Genomic DNA, 18906 nt, shown 5'->3' on the forward strand with positions numbered 1-18906 from the left:
ATTGATGCTATATGATGATAGGAGAGAATCTTCTGCAGAAAATTTCATAGAAAACTAATTGGTTTTCTATAACTGGATAGAATTGGTTTTTGGCTTTAGAGTTAATATGATCAAGCACTACAGAAGTATGAAAATTAATCAAATATTCGATTTCCGGCATGTTTCATGATCAAACTGAATCTTTACACTTCTGTACTTCAACCTTTTTACTGAAGGAGTAACAAGTACAGATACATTCAAAGTACACCGCCCCCATGCCAAATAAATAAATAACATCCTCCAGCATGCGGCATTTCCACGATGCTGCCGTGCAGCACATATAAATGGTGTTGGGAGGGAGAGGTGTACAATAATTGATTGATTAATTGCATAATTAAAATCAATAAATAATGATCATAAAATAATTTCTTAATCAATTGGCTTATAGCATACCTAAACCACCAGTGTTTCATCCGAATCAGTAACTTTTTGAAATTAATTAAATAAGTCATTAATAAAAAAATTAAATAATCAATTGATTAATTGACTAATAAATAAATAATGAATCGATTAATTGATTAATCAGTAAATCAAAAATATCTTTTATAGCCACATCACTTGGTCACTGTCATGTCCGAATATCAGCTTCCTCTCTCAAAAGGTGCCTGAGATATTGCCCGGATGAGAAAGAAAAGAAATAAGTGATTAATACCAAAAATAAATAAATAATAATCGTAAAATAATTAAATTATTAATCAACTGGCTAATAAAATACCTGAACCACCACCGTTTCATCCAAATATATGAATTTTAAAAAATTAAGTCATTAATCGAATAATTAAATAATTAATCGATCAATTAATTAAGCAATAAATCAAAAATATCTTTTATAGCCTCATCGCTTGGTCACTGTCATGTCCAAATATCAGCTTCCTAGCTCAAAAAATGCCTCAGATCATGCCCAGATGAGAAAGGAAATAATGAAGTACTTAATTAATCGATAATAATTAAGTAAATAATTAATTGATTCATCAAAAAACAAAAAAGAAAGTTTTTGCCAAAGCACTTGCTCACTGTTGTGCTGAAATGTCAACTTCCTAGCTCAAAAGATGGCTAAGATATCGCCCGGACAAACAAACAAGAAACCGGAGTGAAAACCGAGTACTCCCTTTCAGTGCGTGTCATTGCCAGGGCCCCTCCGGTGCCCAGCGATGACGTCACGCAGCGCCTGGAGATTAAATAGGAAAGGAGCGGTGTACAAAAACTGTTATCTTCGCTTTATGCCCTATAAATAACATATACCATCAAATTTTATGGAGAACAACTGTCAAATGTTTTTGAAAGACCTTATTGTGTGTGCTATGTTCCATATCATAGCTTTCTGAGAATGTAGGAAAAACGAATGGAGTTACAATTAATTTGACATCATTAGTTGGAGCGCAGTTAGTCACAAAATAACAAAATGTGATGGGAACAAGAAAGTATTGGGGTAGGGGGTTGCAGAGGGGGGAGCTGCTATAGTTGGCACAATAGAGAAAACGCAAAGCAGCCTTTCACTGTTGGTATTATAATTGCAGATAAACGGTGAGAAGCAGCTTGATTAGCTTTCCTATTCTTTGCTAATCTCATCAAAACATTGATTATGCTGCACACATCAAACATCTGTTTGTAAACTCAGGCAAATGAAGGACACTTTGAAGGAGAATGAAAGGCTTAAAAAGAACTCTTTGTTTGGTGCCACATTTCCATCCACGCTGTGATCTTAGTACTATGCTATAATGGAAGGAAAATAACTATAATGTACTGTAGTTGGTTTCTTCTGTGCCAGATTTGTTTGGAGTTGTCTGTTAATTATAACTGTTGTTCTGTTATATTATATTATAATGTTATATGTTATATTATTATATAACAATGTTATATTATAACTGTTATAACTGTTGTTCCATTAAAATGCTAGGTCTCCGTTATGAGATTATTTCGATGCAATGAAAATGTTCCAGTGTTATACTACTACTACTACTACTACTACTACTACTACTACTACTACTACTACTACTACTACTACTACTCCTCGAATTACTCCCACCTTATGATTATTACCACTGAATTACTACTACTACTACTACTACTACTCCTCGAATTACTCCCACCTTCTGATTATTACCACTGAATTACTACTACTACTACTACTACTACTACTACTACTACTACTACTACTACTACTACTACTCCTCCTCCTCGAATTACTCCCACCTTCTGATTATTACCACTGAATAATTACCACTGAATTACCACTACTACTACTACTACTATTACTAGTACTACTCCTCCTCCTCCTCGAATTACTCCCACCTTCTGATTATTACCACTGAATAATTAGCACTGAATTACCACTACTACTACTAGTACTACTACGACTACTACTACTACTACTACTACTACTACTATTACTATCACTACTACTACTACTACTACTACTACTCCTCGAATTACTCCCACCTTCTGATTATTACCACTGAATTACTACTACTACTACTACTACTACTACTATTACTACTACTACTCCTCCTCGAATTACTCCCACCTTCTGATTATTACCACTGAATTACTACTACTACTACTACTACTACTACTATTACTACTACTACTCCTCCTCGAATTACTCCCACCTTCTGATTATTACCACTGAATAACTACCACTGAATTACTACTACTACTACTACTACTACTACTACTACTACTACTACTACTATTACTACTACTACTCCTCCTCGAATTACTCCCACCTTCTGATTATTACCACTGAATTACTACTACTACTACTACTACTACTACTACTACTACTACTCCTCGAATTACTCCCACCTTCTGATTATTACCACTGAATAATTACCACTGAATTACTACTACTACTACTACTACTACTACTACTACTACTACTACTACTATTACTACTACTACTCCTCCTCGAATTACTCCCACCTTCTGATTATTACCACTGAATTACTACTACTACTACTACTACTACTACTACTACTACTACTACTATTACTACTACTACTACTCCTCGAATTACTCCCACCTTCTGATTATTACCACTGAATTACTACTACTACTACTACTACTACTACTATTACTACGACTACTCCTCCTCGAATTACTCCCACCTTCTGATTATTACCACTGAATAATTACCACTGAATTACTACTACTACTACTACTACTACTACTACTACTACTACTAGTCCTCCTCCTAGAATTACTCCCACCTTCTGATTATTACCACTGAATAATTACCACTGAATTACCACTACTACGACTACTACTATTACTACTACTACTCCTCCTCCTCCTAGAATTACTCCCACCTTCTGATTATTACCACTGAATAATTAGCACTGAATTACCACTACTACTACTAGTACTACTACGACTACTACTACTACTACTACTACTACTATTACTATCACTACTACTACTACTACTACTACTACTACTCCTCCTCGAATTACTCCCACCTTCTGATTATTACCACTGAATTACTACTACTACTACTACTACTACTACTACTACTACTACTACTACTATTACTACTACTACTCCTCCTCGAATTACTCCCACCTTCTGATTATTACCACTGAATTACTACTACTACTACTACTACTACTATTACTACTACTACTCCTCCTCGAATTACTCCCACCTTCTGATTATTACCACTGAATAACTACCACTGAATTACTACTACTACTACTACTACTGTCAAGTCGTAGATTCGTTATTGCTAAGAATTCTGTATAAAACGTCTTGAATAATATGTTATGATTTTAATGTTGCTTATATACTATTTTCATAAAGTTAATAAAAGGTTTTTGCTTCGTTTTAGTTTAAAATGAGGAAAGGCTCGCTTGGGTCGTGCTGGACAATTGTATACGTGTGCTTTTTCGAGGCTAGATAAGGCCGGTCGTAAAATCACGCTCACATGCGCGTGATTTTGTGTAACGCTAGTAGAATGATTAGATTGCAGACATAAACCTATCGTTAAAACCATATATATTTTGTATTAATCACAGCGACGCTTGACTCTGTATAAACATGCTTTGAATTACTCATTTGAACAAACCCATATATTTTATGGCCTTATCGAAGCCAAAGAATGCACCCTCCCTTTAATGAGTTATATTTTCTGTCTCCTCGGAGCCCAGAGAAACATCTGGTCCAGATAAGGGACGGATGACGGTGGGGGCTAGGGATGACGGTGAGGGACTCTCGCCAGTCGCTTTGTTCTCTCGGAGATTTTCTGATAAACTTGTCCCTATTTATACGGACTGCGAATCAATGTGCTTCAGGAAGGCTAGACGTGGCATGAAGCTGGTTCTTGCTGTAGATGTCTGTCTCCTCCGGATCTGTATAAGTTGGTTTTTAATAAAAGCTGCGTCATTTTCAAACTGTTTGTGGACTTCTTTTGCAAACGAAGAGCCGCTTCTTCAAAGATGGTACCAGGAGTGGGGTGCAGCACCGGACGACGGGAAACGGAGCCTGAGGGACAGGAGGAAGGCTGCCTGAGGCCGGCGCCGGCACGCTGATTTGATTAAAGGTGAGAGTTGTTTTATATCAGAGGGCTATTATTCCAAATTCGTACCTTCCTCCCTCGAGCGGCTTCAGTCTCCCTGTCTTCCGCGCTGCCTGCACTCGAACAGAAATTGTAAGTAAAGGCTCATTTTAGGCCTCAGAATGACGTGGCTTTGTTAAAATCACCAGGATAAAACATATCGGTAAAGATAACGTTCGATAAGGGTAAAGCTAAGAATAGATTTTGCGCAGGATACCAGTAAGGACTTAACAGTAAGCTTAAAGTTACAGTTAGCACCAGGAGGGGAAAATGAGGTCGGACAGCCATATAGGTTGAAGCCAGGTGGCCAAGATTTTTCCAGGAAGGAACAGCCCAGAGACAAGATGGGGTATGCCATTGCATGCCAGGGAACGAAGGGCTGTGGCTAACTTAGAGGGCCATAGGAACATGGCCAGGAAAAGGAAAACGCGCAGTAGGTAGGCTTGACAAGTAAGTAAGCAGTTAAGCAAGTAAATCAGCGATTGATGCCGCTGGACCAGATGCCAGACCAAGACCCCCCAACCCCCCCAAGACCTGAGCTCAGTCCCGGGGCTCTAGGCAACACCCCCCCACCCCCCCAAGACCTGAGCTCAGTCCCGGGGCTCTAGGCAACACCCCAACACCCCCCGCCCTGCCTTCCCTTTTTCACCTCAACCCACCCCGTCCAACCCGTCCCAAAAATCCTTTTCCTTGAATGAGAGACGTAACATGAATGAGCAAAGATTGTACATGAGAGTGGCTGGAGAAAGACATGATTTGAGTCGATCTGAGTTTCGCGCGAAGTCTGGGAGACTCACTCGTATATGAATGAGGAATGAATGTATATTGGGATGTTAATTGACGTGTGTATCTGGCCAATGTATTTGTCTGTATGACATATGCAAAGCAGAGGGTTTCGGTGTGAAGCTTTGTAAGTGGTCTACTTGACATTCCCTAGCGACTATCCGAGGGAACAGGTGAGGTCCTGAACTGAGTCCGGATTTTCATCTGTTTGGGAGTGTTGGGATTCGTGTGGAGGCACGAGGGTGCGCGCCAGGACGGGGGGCGGCGTGGCGTCGTCGCGTTGAGATGGTTGTGCCAGGTCGATCGGCGATCTCTGAATTTAAATCGGATTTTTGTCATGTGTGTTGTGAAATTAACGTCTATCCGAGAATCCTGGCGATGTTCGTTTAATTAAAGTGTGGTACAAACCTGTGTTTCCGCCGTGCGGCTCCGTGGAAGTTTGGGTAGAGTTATTGTGCGTTCGGGCAGGAGCCGAGCGAGCCGCGAGTCACGGGTGTGCTGTATGAGGTTGCTCGGAGGATGTGTGCCCAAATGCATTGTGGGTCAAATGTCACGTTTTCAACAGAACGCTTATCCGAGGAAGGAGGACGATCGAGGTTTCAACTGTCGGTATGTGGTGTGGCTTCATGCCAAGGTGTGGGCGCGAGGAGGATGTGGTTGTGTTTGTCTGTCTGTGGAGTTATACGGTTGTTGGATTCGTAGAAGCTAGCATTTTGCGATGTGGAGCCACGATAGTGGTCGTCTGTCTGTCCGGATGTGGAGTTCTTGCAAGGAACGGGAATGTCGCCGGACTTGTATTAGTTGTGGAATGAGAACTGGTACCACCTTTCTCCGTTTGAAGTTTGACCTTTTAAAGTTCATTTGACCTTTGTTCGAGATTTGTAAGGGAAAGAGGTCGGAGATAATTCACTAACCTTGGAAGAACGACAGGCTGTCAGTCTACTGGAGGTTGATTTAACGGCAGGATATATAGGACTTAAATCTGGAGAATATCGGGACATTATATTGTGGGTTAAAACTGAAATCACGTACGTAATTAGTGAACAAAGAATATCGAGTTCTGTTTGTCGTTGTAATTGTCGTTGATGTCCCGATTCAGGGGTCTCAAGAAATAAACAGACTTCCGGTGCCGACCGGAAGCGTCAGGTACAGTACGCTTGAGTTTAATTTAACCGGGCCGAGCACAGTGACGTGCGTGATCGAGCAATGGGGATAGTCATGGTCAGTGAAATGCAGTGAAATGCAGTGAACATGCCCGATTTTGGCTTTGCGAGGCTCCGGATAGAAATTGGCATTTCGATACTGTGGATTATATTGTGCCTGCCCGGAAAGGTGATGTCCTGTGCTGGGGCTGGCGACATGCCTCTGTTATTTGTCTGTCTGTCGGTCTGATTGTAAGTCTTTGGTACTGGGAGGGCTAATTGAGTGCTTAGGCGTCATTGTTCCATGGAGGCAGGTACTGTGAGTCACAAAATGTAAATGTAACACAGAGAGATGGACAGGACAACAATGGAGTTTATATGGACGGGTTTGGGGCAGTTTCAATCTGACGATTACAGAGTGCTTTGTTCTGTTCACGAAACATGTAAAATTCATGGAGTTGAAGTGGTTTGCAAGAAGGCAGCAGAGTCAGTACTGGGATGCAACCTCGTCCAGGGGTTTTGGTCCAGCCTGCAAGGAGTCCAGGGGCTTGTTTCAGGGCTGGGTCGCCAAAAATGGGATGCTGTGCCCATCTGGATGTAAAATTATCCATCAAGGACGGGGAATGATGTGCAGTGTGATTGGGTAAGAGGTAAAGGCCATAAAACACCAACCCCATGAGGAACGAAATAAATGGAGACGTCGACAATGGTGTCAGAAGTGGTGGTTGGGATCACATGATGGTTGGGATTGAAGAACAACCTACTGGGATTTCATGATGGGCAACAGTGTATGAGTGAGTAATTGTGATCTGTTTAAGTGTAAGAGGCGGTGGAGAAGAAAGGGGTGATGAAAAGTTATTTGTTTTAGTGTGAAGTAGGTTGGTTGCTTATTTGTCACAGTAAGATGAGAGTTGTGTTTTTAAGCTTGGTCTTTGAATGAATTGTTGCTTGGAATGTGTTGATTGGAAAAGTGATTTCTGATCGCTGATCCGATCTGGTTTTGAATTGTTTGATTTAATTTTGAGTTGATTGGAGGTAATAAGGATTTGTGTCGATTTCTTGATTTGAGTTGATCTGGAAACAAAGACAGATGGGATTAATGTGTATATCAGGAACATTTTGGAAAAGAAATATGGATATATGACATTACTAAAATATAACCAAGCAATTGAGAGTTCTTGGGTTAATGGGATATAAATAAATGCATCTACAAGTTGATGGTTTATAAAAAAAAAATTTAGTTCTGGATGATACTTAAACGATGAACAATGTTGGGGGCAAAGTTATGGGTGGATTTGGTGAGTGGTTTTGGGCAAACGAAGATTAATTTAGATTTATCATAGTTAAGTTCGAGGAAGTTGATTTGAAGCCAGAATTTTATTTGGATGCCAGAAAGGAGAAAGGAGATGCTGAAAGCCAGAAAGGAGATGCTGTTGTCTACTCTGAATGACAGGTGGTGGTATCCAGGGCGCTGAGGAGTTTGTTCACGTTGTAAAGTTTGTTTATTTAGTTTGTTTATTGTAGAGAAGAGTGCTTTTGGGATTCCGGAGCCAGAGTGGATAATTTGAGAGTAGTAGGTGGAGTAGAGGAATTCTTTGCAGTGCTGTAGGTGGTCCTTGTAGGCTTGGGAGTGAACTGATTTGGGTTTAATAGGCACAAGCTGGTCTAAACAGGGTGAGGAGGATGGTGTGATTGATGATGTCAAAGGAGGCGTTGAGGTGAGGAGGATGAAAATGTTGAGGTTGCCGGCATCAGAGGAGAGAAAAGGTCGCTGGTGATTTTGAGGAGAGCAGTTTCAGTACTGTGGCTGGAGCAGAATCCGGATTGGGATGTTTCATACAGGTTATTGGCAGAGTGGTGATGTTTGAGTTGAGTGGCCACAGCACGTTCCAAAACTTTTGACAGAAAGGGTAGGTTGGAGATGGGTCTGAAGTTATTTAGGGTGTCAGGGTTTAGTCCAGGGTTTTTCCAGAATGGGGGTGAAGTTTCACGAGTTTTTGGGGAAATCGGTATGTGAAGCTGGATTAAGTTGGAACTGCTTGATGAGCCATGGAGATGGATTGGGTTTTGTTGTTGGTTGTCTGGGAGTTCGGTTGTTGCATTGCCAAAGGTTTCTGTGTGGTGGACACACTCGTTGGCTGTTGTCTTGTGTGACGTGGATGGAGATGTATGTGGCTGCGTGTGGCTGCCTGGAGTCGGGAAGGCGGCTACAGTGGTTGATATTGGTTGTGGATTGTCCGGGGTGCTTCGATTTGCATAGGGGGTGAAGATTGGGATATTACATTATTTTAAGTAAGTATTGGCATGAGTAATTACATAAGTAATTATGAGTTATTATGAGTATTAGTTATGAGTAAGTGATTATTACCTTCGCAAAAGCGGAAGGTAATGTTTTGATCGCTGTGTATTTATTTGTGTGTGTGTGTGTGTGTATGTGTATGTTATTCGCATAACTCAAAAGGTATTCAACCGATTCGCATGAAATTTGGTGGGATGATAGGTTATTATCCGGGAACCATTTGATTAGATTTTGGAATCGATCGGGTCAAAGGTCAAGGTCATGAAAAGGTCATGGATGTGATTACAATATCAAACTTTTGGCGGGATAGAATGGTTTAATTTGAAACAAATCTTCCCGCATGACAACGTAGGTGTGGCTTTGCTACACAGATCTTGTAGTCTTTTATTTTGGCAACAAAAGTAGCTGCGGCGAAGGTATGCGCTCTACCGAGTGCCCGTTCTAGTTTTAGTAAAGTTACATGTTTCGCTGTGTTGTGGATCTGGGGACAAGCTAGTTTGATGGGTACCCTGGGGTCTTCGGCGTGTCTATGTGTTTGGCTGTCTGTTACACCGGACTCTTGAATGGGTTTTCATGAGACGAATTTCAGACATAACAGTGAGAATCTATTTTGAGCGAATCACAGTGGGTGAGGAAAACATTGTGTGTGACCAGACACCAGAACTGACCAGAATTGAAATTGGAAGTAGACCAGGTTATTTCTATTATTTGTTTATTCGTGAAAATAAATAAATAATAGGGGGAGGTTAATGGAGGTTAATGGTGGTTTGTTTGTGTTAATGGAGGTTAATGGTGGTTTGTTTGTGTTAATTCTAGTTGAAACTGTAGCTGAAGTAATTTTCGTTTATTAATTTGAATTGGACTGGATTAAATGGGATTGAATTTAAAAAATTGAATATTGGATAAAATTGGATCCACTTGAAAAAAGTGGATTAGGAAATTGGAGAAAAGGTGTTCTATGAAACTATGAATTGAATGAATTGAATCTAGATAGATGAATTGGAGACCTGTAGACCAGGCGTTCCCAGGAGACTTGTGGACCAGGTGTTCCACCAGAGGAAAAAGACCAGGTGTTCGTGGAGCACTTCACCTGCAAGAACGCCTTGGAACCAAGGTGGAAGGGACCAGTCCAGGTGTTGCTGACTACACCAACGGCAGTCTTTTGCGAGGGCAAGACTTCGTGGATCCACGCCACGCACTGTAAGTTGGCCATACAAGCACCAGACACTACACCACAGCAACCACAGTAAGGATGGGCCTAATCATAGGTACAATACTATTGATAGCGACAGCAGCTAGGGGAAACTCCGATTCCAATAGATGCGAAAACGAAACCCGACACCTCACCGTAACATGGGGACAAAGAGTATCACTACCATGTTTCGAACAGAAAGCCCTGCACACAAATTGGGTGAACATAAATTGGCTAGCACTGTCGGCAGGGCCTGGACGCGTTGGCATGGTACTACAAAAGCAACGAGAGTTCCGGGAAAACGGGCAAGCTAGCATTGAGACCTTGGCCCAACCAGGATACAAATGGGGAACCCCTGATTTTAAGCTACAAACACGCACGCGCCTAGAGAAAGGCATGACTATGCAGGTCCGGTGCAGCGTCTGGACCCCAGGAGCGGCCAGTGGCGAAACTAAATACACACCATGCATCGAATACATACTCACGCCACACCCCCAGGATAAGGCCCCAAAGAGGGGGGAAAACACATATTGGAAAGTGGCCAGGGAGGTGGCAACAATTCAAAATAGGACACACTGCTGGTCGTGCATGCACTTTCCCCAAGCAGGCACCACAGGAATACACATGATAGTGCTACCTCTGTCCCTCAATGACCTCTGCTCACAACCTATCGATTCCCCATGTTTAGTCACCACGCTGGAAAGAGAAGGGGTTGACAACGGCAAGAGTTGCAATCGACAATTTAATTATCGCCCGTCAATGATTGCCCATGTGGCCGAGAGGCCTGCCCCCGTCTGGGTCAAACCACAGAAAGGGAGGGTCTGCCTCCAGGGTTCCGGCCACTTGCGTATGGGAGAATCAGAATGCGCCTACACTCTCCCCGGGAAGCTGGGACAAGGGAGCTCGGGGATTACATTACGAATAGTACTGCAAGATAAACACAACCACAACATAACGGCTATAACATTCTCTAGGGGGGTTAGTAGGATTAATGGGGTGGTAAAGGGACTCCAGTGCTTATCCACCCACCTGGTCCCACCCCATGGGACAATGTTTATATGCGGCGACAAGGCTTACCCCTATTTACCAAATAATTGGGGGGGCACATGTTATCTGAGTTCAGTCCTTCCTGACGTTGAGATACTGGATGAGCTAGACCCAAAGTCCTTGGACAGGCGTTATAAGAGGTCAGTCATGAACGAAGATGGAACCACTAAACTACACGGGAGCCTATGGGAAAAGGTGTTCGGTTTCTTCTTCCCAGGAGCGGGCACAGTCATGGATAGTTTCCGGATAGATAAATTGGCTTTGGCCCTAGAAAAGGTGGCAAACGACACCGCTACGGCTCATGACATACTATTGGATACGGTGATTCACATGCGTACAATGGTGATGCAGAATCGGGTGGCTTTGGACATGCTCTTGGCAGAGAAAGGAGGGGTATGCGGAATTATAGAGGGAAAATGTTGCACTTACATACCCGATCCATCTGAAGGAGTGTCAGCCGCAATAGTGAGACTAAGGGAAACTAGCCACGCCCTGACGATCGATCGGATCGCGCGCGAAAATTCTTATACATTTAGCTGGCTCACTGACTGGTTCCGGGGATGGACGGGCACCATAGTGAAGTGGTTATTGACCGCACTGGCTGTGATAATCGGGGTAGTAATTTGGGGGGCACTAATGAAATCTCTAGTCCTCCTCTGTATGAGAAAGTATTTTACAGGATGGAAAGTGAAGAAGCCGCCGACAACGACTATGGCTCTGACCACAGAGGTCGTCGACCTGAACGGGTCCTTCAACAAGGCAGTTGCGACCGGCGCTCCAGAAAATTGCATTGAATTTTGTAATGACTGTGATACTTGTGTGGATCCCATGTGGGAACTGGCTGCTGCCTGTAACGGTGTTTGTGATGACTGTGATACTTGTGCTATAAACCCCTTGCGTGTACTGGCTAACGCTGCTTATGTATTACAAGCTGACAGCTGCACGCCCCCTTCCGACCCAACTATGGATCTGATTGCGACGCTGGGTCTGGCGGTCGAGGGACCCGACGCGGATGTCCTAGACCCGCAAGCCGACCAGGCGCCCATGGGAGACTTTGACATAAAGGAAGTCCCTCTCTTTTCTCCAAATGTTTTAAGTTCAAATGCTTCAAGTGAATCGGATTTTTACGCTCTGTACCCTGATCAGGAAATTGAGACACAAGATACTGACGACATTTTGTATTCCCCAGAACAGCAGCACGTGAGGGACCTCATGGGCATGACCGTTGATTAACTTCGAAGATCTGCAAGGACTGCGTCTGCAAAGGGTGGGGGGAGCAAGTTCCGCAGGGGAGGTTGTGGGCCCTCTGGCGGGGCAGAACCTCATCTGGACCAGACGTCTTCGTTGTGGATCCGAAACGTTAATGGACTTTCATGTTCTGAGCCCTCAGGTTCAAAGCACGCACCACACGACACGTTCCCCAAATGCACGGGCGAGGCGCTATGGGCGCACGGTATGCCCTCGGGAGATACCCGCATTACACGATTGTCTTTCAATAAAGCCCGATGTGGCACGTTGTCTCTTAAGATACTTTGTCTCGACGAGACAAGAGGAAGGAATGTCAAGTCGTAGATTCGTTATTGCTAAGAATTCTGTATAAAACGTCTTGAATAATATGTTATGATTTTAATGTTGCTTATATACTATTTTCATAAAGTTAATAAAAGGTTTTTGCTTCGTTTTAGTTTAAAATGAGGAAAGGCTCGCTTGGGTCGTGCTGGACAATTGTATACGTGTGCTTTTTCGAGGCTAGATAAGGCCGGTCGTAAAATCACGCTCACATGCGCGTGATTTTGTGTAACGCTAGTAGAATGATTAGATTGCAGACATAAACCTATCGTTAAAACCATATATATTTTGTATTAATCACAGCGACGCTTGACTCTGTATAAACATGCTTTGAATTACTCATTTGAACAAACCCATATATTTTATGGCCTTATCGAAGCCAAAGAATGCACCCTCCCTTTAATGAGTTATATTTTCTGTCTCCTCGGAGCCCAGAGAAACATCTGGTCCAGATAAGGGACGGATGACGGTGGGGGCTAGGGATGACGGTGAGGGACTCTCGCCAGTCGCTTTGTTCTCTCGGAGATTTTCTGATAAACTTGTCCCTATTTATACGGACTGCGAATCAATGTGCTTCAGGAAGGCTAGACGTGGCATGAAGCTGGTTCTTGCTGTAGATGTCTGTCTCCTCCGGATCTGTATAAGTTGGTTTTTAATAAAAGCTGCGTCATTTTCAAACTGTTTGTGGACTTCTTTTGCAAACGAAGAGCCGCTTCTTCACACTACTACTACTACTACTATTACTACTACTACTCCTCCTCGAATTACTCCCACCTTCTGATTATTACCACTGAATTACTACTACTACTACTACTACTACTACTACTACTCCTCGAATTACTCCCACCTTCTGATTATTACCACTGAATAATTACCACTGAATTACTACTACTACTACTACTACTACTACTACTACTACTATTACTACTACTACTCCTCCTCGAATTACTCCCACCTTCCGATTATTACCACTGAATTACTACTACTACTACTACTACTACTACTACTACTACTACTATTACTACTACTACTACTCCTCGAATTACTCCCACCTTCTGATTATTACCACTGAATTACTACTACTACTACTACTACTACTACTACTACTACTACGATTACTACTACTACTCCTCCTCGAATTACTCCCACCTTCTGATTATTACCACTGAATAATTACCACTGAATTACTACTACTACTACTACTACTACTACTACTACTAGTCCTCCTCCTAGAATTACTCCCACCTTCTGATTATTACCACTGAATAATTACCACTGAATTACCACTACTACTACTACTACTACTACTACTACTACTACTACTACTACTACTACTACTCCTCGAATTACTCCCACCTTCTGATTATTACCACTGAATTACCACTACTACTACTACTACTACTACTACTACTACTATTACTACTACTACTACTATTACTACTACTACTTCTCGAATTACTCCCACCTTCTGATTATTACCACTGAATAATTACCACTGAATTACCACTACTACTACTACTACTACTACTACTACTACTACTACTACTACTACTATTACTACTACTACTCCTCCTCGAATTACTCCCACCTTCTGATTATTACCACTGAATAATTACCACTGAATTACCACTCCTACTACTACTACTAGGCCTAGTCCTCGAATTACTCCCACCTTCTGATTATTACCACTGAATTACACTACTACTACTACTACTACTACTACTACTACTACTACTACTACTACTACTATTATTACTACTACTACTCCTCCTCCTCGAATTACTCCCACCTTCTGATTATTACCACTGAATAATTACCACTGAATTACCACTCCTACTACTACTACTAGGCCTAGTCCTCGAATTACTCCCACCTTCTGTCGGGTCGGCTACATGAGTTTTCCTGCTCCACACGCCTCTGCACCTCCACCTCCACCTCTCTTATGCTCTTCCTTAAATCTTCTTCCACCTCGATTTGATCTGCCCCTTCTTCAGTTGAATCCATATCAAAGACCTTCTTGACCACATTGATCCCCTCTTCTCTCCAGAGCACATGGAACAATCAAGCAGCTGTGCCTTCTGCGACAGCTTCTCTGTTTTTATTAAACACAGTTATTAAATTATTTATTTTATATCAACACCATTTATTAAACAAAAGATAGCCAGGAGGATAATTCGTGACAAAATTACCTCCAGCATTAAAAACAACAAATGAGGTGCTCGCAGGGATTGCTGCATGTTTGTAACATTATCGTACAAAGGATAAGCAGGCTGTCATGTATGTGCACGTTCGTTGACATTGCCAATTGTACTTGATGTTCCTTCCAAGAATAGGCTTTCAATTTACAGCAACTGTACATGCTGAGGTTGATCAGAGAATGTAATATTACTATTACTGTAATATGTATTACTCTATAATTGTCTCCTCTACCAAATAAAATTTCCAATGTTGGATGCAACATCTGGTCAAAGGACAGTCTGAAGAGAGGAGCATGCATATGCTATGCTGGTGACGTCATACAAAGCCAGTCAATGACAGGGCCTTCAGTTCCCACACGTTTTCAATTTTCAAAGGCATCCAGCAATTCTAGTGGTTTTTCCTGTACGTTATCGAATTGCACCAAATCCCAGAATTTTTCCTCCCACGGAGTGCTAAACCTATTTTAGGTAAACAAAACACATCTAAGTGCTGAACCTTTGAACTGTTCTGGCCTCCATATTTGAGGTTAAAATGATGGCTTTGTTATCTCGAGGAGATTTTCCAGCTGGTCAGCATTACAGGGAGAGAAAATCTTAAACGACAAAGCTTCTTCAAACGGATTGGACACAAATGATTCCGGCAAGAGAATTGCTCTTTTGAGAGAAACAATAGTTGCTCTCTTACTCTCCCAAGGGATGAATTTCCTGACAACACTGACTGAATAAGTGCAATTTGCAGCTATAATTTCACATATCCAAATTGGGGGAATTCTGCATTAATTTATCTGCAGATTTCTTAATTTCTTATCTTGTCTGAAAGCTTTTATTAATATAAACAATCGCACCCGAGTCCAAAGGAAGCGGTTCTGTTTGGCATTTTAAATATGAAATAGGCAAAGCCGAGAAATGAATGAAACCCATTAGAATTACCCTTTAGAATTATCTTTCAGAATTACCCTTTAGAATTACCCTTTAGAATTACACTTTAGAATTACACTTTAGAATTACCCTTTAGAATTACACTTTAGAATTATACTTTAGAATTACCCTTTAGAATTACACTTTAGAATTACACTTTAGAATTACCCTTTAGAATTACACTTTAGAATTACCCTTTAGAATTACACTTTAGAATTACCCTTTAGAATTACACTTTAGAATTACCCTTTAGAATTACACTTTAGAATTACACTTTAGAATTACCCTTTAGAATTACCCTTTAGAATTACACTTTAGAATTACCCTTTAGAATTACCCTTTAGAATTACACTTTAGAATTATCCTTCAGAATTACCCTTTAGAATTACCCTTTAGAATTACAATTTAGAATTACACTTTAGAATTATCCTTTAGAATTACCCTTTAGAATTACACTTTAGAATTACCCTTTAGAATTACCCTTTAGAATTACCCTTTAGAATTACACTTTAGAATTATCCTTCAGAATTACCCTTTAGAATTACAATTTAGAATTACACTTTAGAATTATCCTTTAGAATTACCCTTTAGAATTACACTTTAGAATTACCCTTTAGAATTACCCTTTAGAATTACAATTTAGAATTACCCTTTAGAATTACACTTTAGAATTATCCTTCAGAATTACCCTTTAGAATTACCCTTTAGAATTACCCTTTAGAATTACAATTTAGAATTACACTTTAGAATTATCCTTTAAAATTATCCTTTAGAATTACACTTCAGAATTATCCTTCAGAATTACCCTTTAGAATTACACTTTAGAATTACCCTTTAGAATTACACTTTAGAATTACACTTTAGAATTACAATTTAGAATTACACTTTAGAATTACCCTTTAGAATTACACTTTAGAATTACACTTTAGAATTACACTTTAGAATTACACTTTAGAATTACAATTTAGAATTATCCTTTAAAATTATCCTTCAGAATTACACTTTAGAATTATCCTTCAGAATTACACTTTAGAATTACCCTTTAGAATTACACTTTAGAATTACCCTTTAGAATTACACTTTAGAATTACACTTTAGAATTACCCTTTAGAATTACACTTTAGAATTACCCTTTAGAATTACACTTTAAAATTATCCTTCAGAATTACACTTTAGAATTATCCTTTAAAATTATCCTTCAGAATTACACTTTAGAATTATCCTTCAGAATTACACTTTAGAATTACCCTTTAGAATTACACTTTAGAATTACCCTTTAGAATTACACTTTAGAATTACCCTTTAGAATTACAATTTAGAATTATCCTTTAAAATTATCCTTCAGAATTACACTTTAGAATTATCCTTCAGAATTACACTTTAGAATTATCCTTTAAAATTATCCTTCAGAATTACACTTTAGAATTATCCTTCAGAATTACACTTTAGAATTATCCTTTAAAATTATCCTTCAGAATTACACTTTAGAATTATCCTTCAGAATTACACTTTAGAATTACCCTTTAGAATTACACTTTAGAATTACCCTTTAGAATTACACTTTAGAATTACACTTTAGAATTACCCTTTAGAATTACACTTTAGAATTACCCTTTAGAATTACACTTTAAAATTATCCTTCAGAATTACACTTTAGAATTATCCTTTAAAATTATCCTTCAGAATTACACTTTAGAATTATCCTTCAGAATTACACTTTAGAATTACCCTTTAGAATTACACTTTAGAATTACCCTTTAGAATTACACTTTAGAATTACACTTTAGAATTACAATTTAGAATTATCCTTTAAAATTATCCTTCAGAATTACACTTTAGAATTATCCTTCAGAATTACACTTTAGAATTATCCTTCAGAATTACACTTTAAAATTATCCTTCAGAATTACACTTTAGAATTATCCTTCAGAATTACACTTTAGAATTACACTTTAGAATTATCCTTTAGAATTACACTTTAGAATTATCCTTCAGAATTATCCTTTAGAATTACCCTTTAGAATTACACTTTAGAATTATCCTTTAAAATTATCCTTCAGAATTACCCTTTAGAATTATCCTTCAGAATTACCCTTTAAAAAATGCCTTTAGAATTACACTTTAGAATTACCCTTTAGAATTACCCTTTAGAATTACACTTTAGAATTACCCTTTAGAATTACCCTTTAGAATCACCCTTTAGAATTACACTTTAGAATTATCCTTCAGAATTACCCTTTAGAATTATCCTTCAGAATTACACTTTAGAATTACCCTTTAGAATTACCCTTTAGAATTACCCTTTAGAATTACCCTTTAGAATTACCCTTTAGAATTACCCTTTAGAATTACACTTTAGAATTACCCTTTAGAATTACCCTTTAGAATTATCCTTCAGAATTACCCTTTAGAATTATCCTTCAGAATTACCCTTTAAAATTATCCTTCAGAATTACACTTTAGAATTACCCTTTAGAATTACACTTTAGAATTACCCTTTAGAATTACACTTTAGAATTACCCTTTACAATTATCCTTTAGAATTACCCTTTAGAATTATCCTTTAAAATTATCCTTCACAATTACACTTTAGAATTACCCTTTAGAATTATCCTTCAGAATTACACTTTAGAATTACCCTTTAGAATTACCCTTTAGAATTACACTTTAGAATTACCCTTTAGAATTACCCTTTAGAATTACACTTTAGAATTATCCTTCAGAATTACCCTTTAGAATTACCCTTTAGAATTACAATTTAGAATTACACTTTAGAATTATCCTTTAGAATTACCCTTTAGAATTACACTTTAGAATTACCCTTTAGAATTACCCTTTAGAATTACCCTTTAGAATTACACTTTAGAATTATCCTTCAGAATTACCCTTTAGAATTACCCTTTAGAATTACAATTTAGAATTACACTTTAGAATTATCCTTTAGAATTACCCTTTAGAATTACACTTTAGAATTACCCTTTAGAATTACCCTTTAGAATTACAATTTAGAATTACCCTTTAGAATTACACTTTAGAATTATCCTTCAGAATTACCCTTTAGAATTACCCTTTAGAATTACCCTTTAGAATTACAATTTAGAATTACACTTTAGAATTATCCTTTAAAATTATCCTTTAGAATTACACTTCAGAATTATCCTTCAGAA

The sequence above is a fragment of the Myxine glutinosa genome, chromosome 7 (genome assembly GCF_964187855.1).
Source record: "Myxine glutinosa chromosome 7, kmMyxGlut1.1, whole genome shotgun sequence".
Classification (NCBI taxonomy): Eukaryota; Metazoa; Chordata; class Myxini; order Myxiniformes; family Myxinidae; genus Myxine; species Myxine glutinosa.